The sequence below is a fragment of the Oncorhynchus nerka genome, unplaced genomic scaffold (genome assembly GCF_034236695.1).
Source record: "Oncorhynchus nerka isolate Pitt River unplaced genomic scaffold, Oner_Uvic_2.0 unplaced_scaffold_1559, whole genome shotgun sequence".
NCBI classification, from domain to species: Eukaryota; Metazoa; Chordata; class Actinopteri; order Salmoniformes; family Salmonidae; genus Oncorhynchus; species Oncorhynchus nerka.
In genome coordinates this window covers 22,491-32,236 of record NW_027039756.1, presented here as the reverse complement: position 1 = coordinate 32,236, position 9,746 = coordinate 22,491, and the positions used below count along the sequence as shown (strand labels likewise).

Below are 9,746 nucleotides of genomic sequence, written 5' to 3'. Positions count from 1 at the left end.
GATGGGTACTTCTATGGGACCCCATATGGCTCCTAACTATGCTAATTTGTATGTGGGTTACATGGAGAAACATCCATTTTCAATCCCTTCAAAAATGTCAATGTACTGTTTCCAAATAATAATTTTAAAAAATTGAACACTTTTTGTTCTATGGAGGGTTGATGCAAAACAGATCCAGGCATTCCATGCTTTTCTTTTGTTCTGATCACCTGATATCTCCTATGCAATCTGACACCTGTCAAATCAGTTTCCTTGATCTTCTGATTTTGAGTGAGGACAATGTTCTATACACTTATCTTTACAGGAAACCTACTGAACATAACAGTGTGTTGAGGGCTGATAGTTGTCACACACTTCCCCTTGGAAAACAGTTTGCCCTACAGCCAATTGTCGAATCAAAAGAATTTGCAAAAGAACTGTCAGATTGCGACAGAAATATGGCTGAGACGCAAAGAAAATTCAAGGAGGATGGTACAAAAATGGTCAGATTAATACTGACATTGAGAAAATTCTAAACAGAGACATGATCTCTTTCATGGACAGTCTCGCAAAAATAAGCATTCTAAATACCCGCTACTCAAAGTGCTCTGAACAAATTAAGGGAATTGTTCAAACATTGGCACATTCTAAGATCCGATGACAGTATCCGTAATGTGTTTTTGGACCCTCCCTTGGTTGGAATCTCACAGGGCAGAAATCTCAGAGATCAGTTGGTAAACTCTGATTTACCACCTCAAAATATCCCTTCACAACATGTATTTGCACCTCTACCAGATGGAAACTAAAAGTGTAATAGCTGCACTCAATACAATGGCACTTGCAAATGTAGATCCTGCAAACACCCCCTAACAGGAAAAAATATCCCAAAGAAAGGTGTTATCATGCGCTCCACTAAGGCAGTTATTTTATCTTATAACTTGTCCTTGCGGTAAACAAATTGGGTTAAAAAAAGTGTGAAATAAAACTACAAATCTCCGAGCATCGTTAGGTGCAAAAACACAACTTACCCACTTTTCAATTTATTGTTCAAATGAGAGGCTGCCTGGATCTTTCATTTAAAGACTCTTGCTCCCTTCAGTCTCAACATTGGCTTCAGATCAAAGTCATTCTTGTGATTTTTCTATTCATTGTTAATGTTTGTAGGCCTATGTAGCCCAATTGTATCTATTATCGTATGCTATGCATTAATGTTTTTGTATGTTCTTATATCTGAGAATATACCAATGATGTCAATCCACCCGGTCATGATTAGACACCTGTGTGCGTCCTTTGACACTTTATAAACTAGTGGCCCGCCCTGTTTGTCATGATACCCTGATGACGACCGATTGTCTGTTGAATAGTTGGTTATTACATTATTGCATATGAGCTCCTAGAGTGTGCGGCTCTCCTTTTCTTTTTCAAAAACCCCAAACCCAGCAGCTTTCACGCTCAGTTTCCTGTGTGTATCAAGAATGGTCCACCACCCAAAGAACATCTATCCAACTTGACAACTGTGGGAAGAATTGGAGTCTAAATGGGCCATTATCACTGTGGAACGCTTTCGACACCTTGTAGAGTCCATGCCCCAACACATTGAGGCTGTTCTGAGGGCAAAAGGGGGTGCAACTCAATATTAGTATTGTGTTCCTAACGTTTGGTATACTCAGTGTATATTGCACAAATGAGAAGGGAATGCTCTTTCTCAGTTCCTTGCATCCTCACCGCCTTCTCAAAACTCATTGGAAAAGGTCAGAGGAGGCTTGGACTTCCTCCTCCAATATGGTTGAGGAGGCGAGGAGATCCGATTCAAGGAATTGAGAGTTACAGCATGGGTAAATACCTGAACAGGTTCTCATCTGCTTCTCCAGGTCATGGGGTAGTGGTGGTGGAGTGGAGGGGTGTGGTGAGGTGTTCTGGAGGGGGTGGGTTGAAGTGCAACTCGTGTCAGCCTGCAGGAACCTGGCCCTTCATAAGGAGTTGCTAGGGCATAATGAGCAAAGTAAAGCCCCCCTAGCCAAACCCGGACGACGGGGGAACAGTTGTGCTCCGTCCTATGGCACTCCCAACCACAGCCGGTTGTGGCACAGCCCAGGAATGAACCAGTGCCTTAGACCGCTGCGCCACTCGGGAGGTCCCCCAACTTATTTTCATTTACAGTGAAATGTGACTTAAGTTAACGACAACTTCATCATCATCTAATCTGTCCAGGTCATCCAGTTTACCTTGGAAACTTGGCACAGACTGATGCATAGAGACTAACTACACAGGGGAAAACATCAACCTGAACCGGTTTGAATGTGGGTGGCTCAACTCAAATTTGACTATAAAAGGATACATCATCCAGGGTCAGTCATTGCATTTCAAGAGCCAAGACAGGTAATAACTTAGCAACCTATGATTAGAAACCATTTCATGTATACAATACAAAGGTTGTACTTTCAGATGAACCTGATTTAAGATTAAAGTAATTGTTTCTCTGAAGTGTAAATATGATATGTTTCTTTCCAGACTCGGCCGTGATTCCCACAAAAATATAGAACCTTCTTCAAACAGACAAAGGTAAGAGTAATGTCTATTGTATCTCTGGAATATTTTATCTTGGTAGGGAATATCAAATGTACTCATTGACGTTAGTCAATAACACACAGAATTATAAGATGATTGATTAACTTTACACTCGAGGGGAAAAGGCCAAATTTCTAACAGAATCAATGTATTTATTTATTTGTCATGGACAAGGCACATCAATGAACTTTTCTGTAAATGTGTCAGATTTTGTCTGCTGGATAATATGAATCTGTAGTCCCAGGGCAGATAGATACAAACATTGAGGAAAGCATCATAAACTTTTCACAATAAACTTCCCCAAACATTCCAGTCCTTGGATCAGAGGTTCTCAAATTTGGGTCCACGGATCCCCAGGAGGTACTGCAGGGGGTCCGCTACCAGATCTTAAAATATAAAATATTTCAAAACATTTCTTTCTCTGCCCCATGATAAAATATGTTGACTGGAAGGAAATTAGCTTGAAAACTGCATCACTTTCTCCAATGCCAAGAGGCAGTGTAACGGCGTTCGTCTGTTGAAAGAGAGTCGGACCGAAATGCAGCGTGTAGGTTACTCATGTGCTTTAATAAAGGAAATAGCGATACATGAAATAACTGTGCGAATACAAAACAACAAACGGAACGTGAAACTATACAGCCTATCTGGTGAATACACAAAGACAGGTACAATCACCCACGAAATACAACGTGAACTCAGGCTACCTAAATACGGTTCCCAATCCGAGACAACGAGAAGCACCTGACTCTTAATTTAGAACCGCCTCAGGCAGCCAAGCCTAACAACACCCCTACTCAACCGCAATCCCAATAATACAAAACCCCAATACGAAATACAACACATAAACCCATGTCACACCCTGGGGCCTGTTGCACAAAACTAGGATAAGGGATTAAGCGAGGATATCTTGGTGATCCTGGCTCAATTGATCCGTAATCCGGTTGCACTAAAGATGGATAGGGGGCAGGAGGATATGTTATGGTATAAATTACCATGGAGATTTATTCTGTGGAGCTAGCCTGCTCCAGACCAGGCTAAATTCCAGGATCTATTTAATCTCATCCCTAATGTCAGTCAGCAGTCACCACAAATGGAAACCAATAGTTATTTCACTGCTCACTATACATTGTTATCACATATAACTAGACCCACTGTTATTATTTAAACGTTTGTGATCATTAATTTCAATGATTTTGGATAAAAAAATGATGTTTAGATGATGTTGCTATCATTAGATAATTTACAGTTTCCCATAGACTATAAGGCTATATATAAAATGATAGAATATTAGGGCCACAGAGGGAAAAAAACACAAGTCATAATATTGTAACCAGTTGTTTTAAAGGAGGACAGTTGTTAAAATGACAGATGTGGGGCATTTCGTGAAATTGTACTTCAGTATGGTTTCATAAACAAAGACATGCTGATGTGCCAGAATATTAAGTATCACATTGTCATAAGTATCAAAACTGTAAAAACAATATGTAGCTTTTCTGCAGAAAGAACCAGCCTCATAAATGTATGACTTTATCCTTTTTCTTCAGTGTGGCCCTAGTACTCTGTCATATAAACAAATACACATTCCATATGAATATAAAAACACAATGTGTAACATTATGTTCCTTTATTGAATAAGGACAAAACAAAGCAGGTAAACCATCAGCTCCTTTTTCGAAACTGAAGTCACAGTGACTCTACAAGATGGAAAGCACAGAATCCAAGCATATTATACAAAATGATACATACACATTCAAAGGTCTGTATATAACACACCCTGCATGTCTGCACACTAAAATAAATGCAGGACAAATCCATACACATCAACTGAACAGACAAATGAATGGATGCAGTAGCCTCCCTGCAGCCTTGTATTACACAGTATACCGCACAAACATCATAAGAGGCCAAATTCGTCAAAAAACGAACCCAAAAAAAACCAAATTCCTCTGCCACCGCAGGACATATTTAACCAAAATTGAAAGCACACATACTAACTAAAATAATTCAACACATATTGGTCCCTCAGCAGCCGACCACTGTCGTCATCAGGGAAGATTGCCGGATTGTCCCAGTCCATGGCTGGTGGCACTCTGGGGCCCTCTCCTTCCTCAGGCAGGCCACATTGTGGAGGACAGCACAAGCCACAGTAATATCACATGCCCTAACAGGGCTGACCCTTAATTTGTGAAGGCAGTGAAAGCGTGCCTTCAGGAGGCCAAAGGTCATTTCAACTCTGGCCCTGGTCCTGGCATGGGCATGGTTGTAGGCCTGCTGTGCTTCCTGGGGGTCTGTGAAAGGTGTCAGGAGAAAAGGCTGGCAGCCATACCCCTGTCTCCCAGCAACACACCAGAGAATTCACCTGTCAACACAAAATCTCATCATTACTACCTCATAAACACAGTGATATTCTTGACACAGCCATGATGGTTATAAATAGGGGTTGTGTGGCTTACCTTGTGATAGGCACTGATAGATTTCAGAGGCCCGAAAGATTCTGGAGTCATGGACTGAGCCAGGCCATTTTGCCACAACATTGCTGATCACACAGTCAGCATTGCAGACCATCTGAAATCATAAGATGAGGAATATTACACCAATCAATGCACATCACTGGCAATGCAGAGTGTTCGTCAATGGACAATATCAAAAAGTTATGTTCACCTGAACATTAATGCTGTGAAAGGATTTCCTATTCACAAAATCGGCCTCATGGGCACCTGAGGGGCTTTTATCCTTATGTGTGTGCAGTCCACTGCACCAATGACATTGGGAAACCTGTCACACAAAGTAATGAGTATCCTACTATGTGTTAACAGTTGTCCTGTAATTTGTAGATCCTCTTACCTGCAATCCTATAGAACTCCTCTTTGATGTCACAGAGTCTTCTGTGGCCAGGGAAGGAGATGAAGACATCTGCTAATGCTTTGATAGCCAGACACACACTCCTTATTGTGCGGCAAATTGTGGCCTTGTTCAGCTGTTCTGCATCCCCCACTGAGTACAGGAAGGCTCCACTAGCAAAAAGCGCAAGGCCACACAAACCATTTGCTCCACACTCAGTGCATGGCTCCGTGCAGTGCGGTGCTTAATCCTGGGACCCAGTAGTCTGCATAGATACCTGATGCCATCTGCAGAAAACCTGTATCTTTCATATAGATGGTCATCAGGGAAGGCCAGTGGGTCCAACCGGTCCCTGAAGACCCTTTCTCGCCTGAAGGCTCTCCTCAGCACAAGTGCTTCTTCATCCACCATCTCGCACGAATGGGCATGCCATTGTCAGAGCAGAAAGGAACACACAATTTTGGGCCTTCATATAGGCCAGTGGCCACACCTGGTGCTGGGGGGGTGGGCAAAAGAGGGCGATGCCTTATAACGATGACTTGGTTGTACTGATTGCTGGGAAAATAAAAAAAACTTAGAAAGATGCCACCGTCCTGTGTGCTCACAATAAGAGCTCATATGTCATGGCTCACTTGACTTTACGAGAATATACCTCATTTTTATTTTGAGCTGTGTCATCTTCTTGGAGCTGGGGGAGGAAAGAAAAATAATGATTAATACATTTGTGTTACAGTTAGCATACAGTGTACATTGAAGGCATATCTCACCTCCCTCTCAAGTTTTTTTATTTCAAGGTCCAGTTTCCTAATTGTCCTCTTTTTATTTCGGACTCCAGTGCAAGATTTTCCATCTTTTTCTTCTTGTACTGAATGTCTATGTCTGCCAGTTCTATTTGGCGCCGGAGGTGGTTGCCATACAACTTTCTGATAGCTTGTGAGCTCTGTGAACACAATACAATTAGCGCAGCTGGAATTTGGCAGGATGTGGTGTCCTTTTATTAATACGCACTATGTTGCCAGGCTGGTTTTCCCACTGTATAGCATCTGGGTCCTGTAAAAGAAATTAGATTTTTGATTTTGATGAGGACTCCTCACCATTGTAGAGTAAATAGTACTTTCACCGTCTTAACATGATACCTCATGCCTTCTGGAATCAGAGAGATGGTCTCCTCCTCATCATCGTCTCCATCATGTGCTGTTGCTGCTGCACTGGGGCCTTCACCCTATCACATTTAATCGGATTCATATTGAAGCTAGTAGACAAGACATGCCAGGCCTACAGTATGCCTTTGATGGAGTACTCACTGGATCAGCATCGTCTGGTGCTTGTGCTGGTGGCTCTAACAGGAACACAGTGCTGCCAGGCACTGCAAGGCAATAGGTAAACCAAAGTCAGACAGTCCAAATTGATTCAATATGAATGTGGTTGTATCCCATGTAGAGATGGAAGGACATACCTTGAATGAAGCGGGTGGCATCTTGGGAGGAACCTATGCTCGTCTCTTTCCCCCCAGGGATCCCCTCTAAGACGGGCCTGCCTTTATTTAGCTCCAAGGCCATGTCCTCTGCTGGGGTAAGGTCAGCCTTTGGTGACCCACCACCCGTGCCTTGTCTGTGGGTATTCTTTTTCACTGCTAAAACAGTACAGACAATGTGTTCTGCAGAATGTTCTTGTATTTGATTTTGACCTGCTGCCATGTCCGTTTTGGCCCGTTCATGTTTAAACTACACACACACACACACACACACATTTAATGGAGTCACACTGCAAAAAATTACTTGGTATTTTTGTCTTGTTTTCAGTAAAAATATCAAAAAATGTATCATAGCTTTATACAGTGTGATGGAGTTACTTTACACAATTTCACTCATATCTGCAGTGCATTTCAATTAAAAATTTAACCGTTTCATAATTACAGTACAACTGCATTTTTGGAGATGTGAATTAAATATTTGATTTGTAATTGTGATGTTTCAGCGGAGCGGTGAGTGTGTAATTGTGCACTACTTACGCATTCAGGCGGTCTGCAATACTTTGCGGACATGGACATGGCAGCAGGTCAAAATCAAATACAAGAACATTCTGCAGAACACATTGTCTGTACTGTTTTAGCAGTGAAAAAGAATACCCACAGACAAGGCACGGGTGGTGGGTCACCAAAGGCTGACCTTACCCCAGCAGAGGACATGGCCTTGGAGCTAAATAAAGGCAGGCCCGTCTTAGAGGGGATCCCTGGGGGGAAAGAGACGAGCATAGGTTCCTCCCAAGATGCCACCCGCTTCATTCAAGGTATGTCCTTCCATCTCTACATGGGATACAACCACATTCATATTGAATCAATTTGGACTGTCTGACTTTGGTTTACCTATTGCCTTGCAGTGCCTGGCAGCACTGTGTTCCTGTTAGAGCCACCAGCACAAGCACCAGACGATGCTGATCCAGTGAGTACTCCATCAAAGGCATACTGTAGGCCTGGCATGTCTTGTCTACTAGCTTCAATATGAATCCGATTAAATGTGATAGGGTGAAGGCCCCAGTGCAGCAGCAACAGCACATGATGGAGACGATGATGAGGAGGAGACCATCTCTCTGGATTCCAGAAGGCATGAGGTATCATGTTAAGACGGTGAAAGTACTATTTACTCTACAATGGTGAGGAGTCCTCATCAAAATCAAAAAATCTAATTTCTTTTACAGGACCCAGATGCTATACAGTGGGAAAACCAGCCTGGCAACATAGTGCGTATTAATAAAAGGACACCACATCCTGCCAAATTCCAGCTGCGCTAATTGTATTGTGTTCACAGAGCTCACAAGCTATCAGAAAGTTGTATGGCAACCACCTCCGGCGCAAATAGAACTGGCAGACATAGACATTCAGTACAAGAAGAAAAAGATGGAAAATCTTGCACTGGAGTCCGAAATAAAAAAGAGGACAATTAGGAAACTGGACCTTGAAATAAAAAAACTTGAGAGGGAGGTGAGATATGCCTTCAATGTACACTGTATGCTAACTGTAACACAAATGTATTAATCATTATTTTTCTTTCCTCCCCAGCTCCAAGAAGATGACACAGCTCAAAATAAAAATGAGGTATATTCTCGTAAAGTCAAGTGAGCCATGACATATGAGCTCTTATTGTGAGCACACAGGACGGTGGCAGCTTTCTAAGGTTTTTTTTATTTTCCCAGCAATCAGTACAACCAAGTCATCGTTATAAGGCATCGCCCTCTCTTTTGCCCACCCCCAGCACCAGGTGTGGCCACTAGCCTATATGAAGGCCCAAAATTGTGTGTTCCTTTCTGCTCTGACAATGGCATGCCCATTCGTGCGAGATGTGGTGGATGAAGAAGCACTTGTGCTGAGGAGAGCCTTCAGGCGAGAAAGGGTCTTCAGGGACCGGTTGGACCCACTGGCCTTCCCTGATGACCATCTATATGAAAGATACAGGTTTTCTGCAGATGGCATCAGGTATCTATGCAGACTACTGGGTCCCAGGATTAAGCACCGCACTGCACGGAGCCATGCACTGAGTGTGGAGCAAATGGTTTGTGTGGCCTTGCGCTTTTTTGCTAGTGGAGCCTTCCTGTACTCAGTGGGGGATGCAGAACAGCTGAACAAGGCCACAATTTGCCGCACAATAAGGAGTGTGTGTCTGGCTATCAAAGCATTAGCAGATGTCTTCATCTCCTTCCTGGCCACAGAAGACTCTGTGACATCAAAGAGGAGTTCTATAGGATTGCAGGTAAGAGGATCTACAAATTACAGGACAACTGTTAACACATAGTAGGATACTCATTACTTTGTGTGACAGGTTTCCCCAATGTCATTGGTGCAGTGGACTGCACACACATAAGGATAAAAGCCCCCTCAGGTGCCCATGAGGCCGATTTTGTGAATAGGAAATCCTTTCACAGCATTAATGTTCAGGTGAACATAACTTTTTGATATTGTCCATTGACGAACACTCTGCATTGCCAGTGATGTGCATTGATTGGTGTAATATTCCTCATCTTATGATTTCAGATGGTCTGCATTGCTGACTGTGTGATCAGCAATGTTGTGGCAAAATGGCCTGGCTCAGTCCATGACTCCAGAATCTTTCGGGCCTCTGAAATCTATCAGTGCCTATCACAAGGTAAGCCACACAACCCCTATTTATAACCATCATGGCTGTGTCAAGAATATCACTGTGTTTATGAGGTAGTAATGATGAGATTTTGTGTTGACAGGTGAATTCTCTGGTGTGTTGCTGGGAGACAGGGGGTATGGCTGCCAGCCTTTTCTCCTGACACCTTTCACAGACCCCCAGGAAGCACAGCAGGCCTACAACCATGCCCATGCCAGGACCAGGGCC

General features: G+C 42.9%; 2 long non-coding RNA genes across 4 annotated transcripts; one reads left to right on the top strand and one right to left on the bottom strand.

The window, feature by feature from the left end:
- Positions 1–5,616: 5,616 nt before the first annotated feature.
- Positions 5,617–6,449, bottom strand: LOC135568483 (uncharacterized). Its single transcript, XR_010462643.1, has 3 exons — positions 6,156–6,449; positions 6,041–6,076; positions 5,617–5,943 (listed from the first exon to the last, which is right to left on the bottom strand). It is a non-coding gene; the product is annotated as an uncharacterized LOC135568483 (long non-coding RNA).
- A 1,316-nt stretch (positions 6,450–7,765) lies between these two features.
- On the top strand, positions 7,766–9,104 carry LOC135568482 (uncharacterized). Of its 3 annotated transcripts, none has more exons than XR_010462641.1 (4): positions 7,766–7,829; positions 7,912–8,368; positions 8,447–8,482; positions 8,581–9,104. It is a non-coding gene; the product is annotated as an uncharacterized LOC135568482 (long non-coding RNA). The 3 variants fall into 3 exon arrangements; XR_010462642.1 differs by lacking the exon at positions 8,581–9,104 and having other exon boundaries at positions 7,912–8,127; positions 8,196–8,368; positions 8,447–8,573; XR_010462640.1 differs by lacking the exon at positions 8,581–9,104 and having other exon boundaries at positions 8,447–8,573.
- The last annotated feature ends 642 nt before the right edge of the window (positions 9,105–9,746 follow it).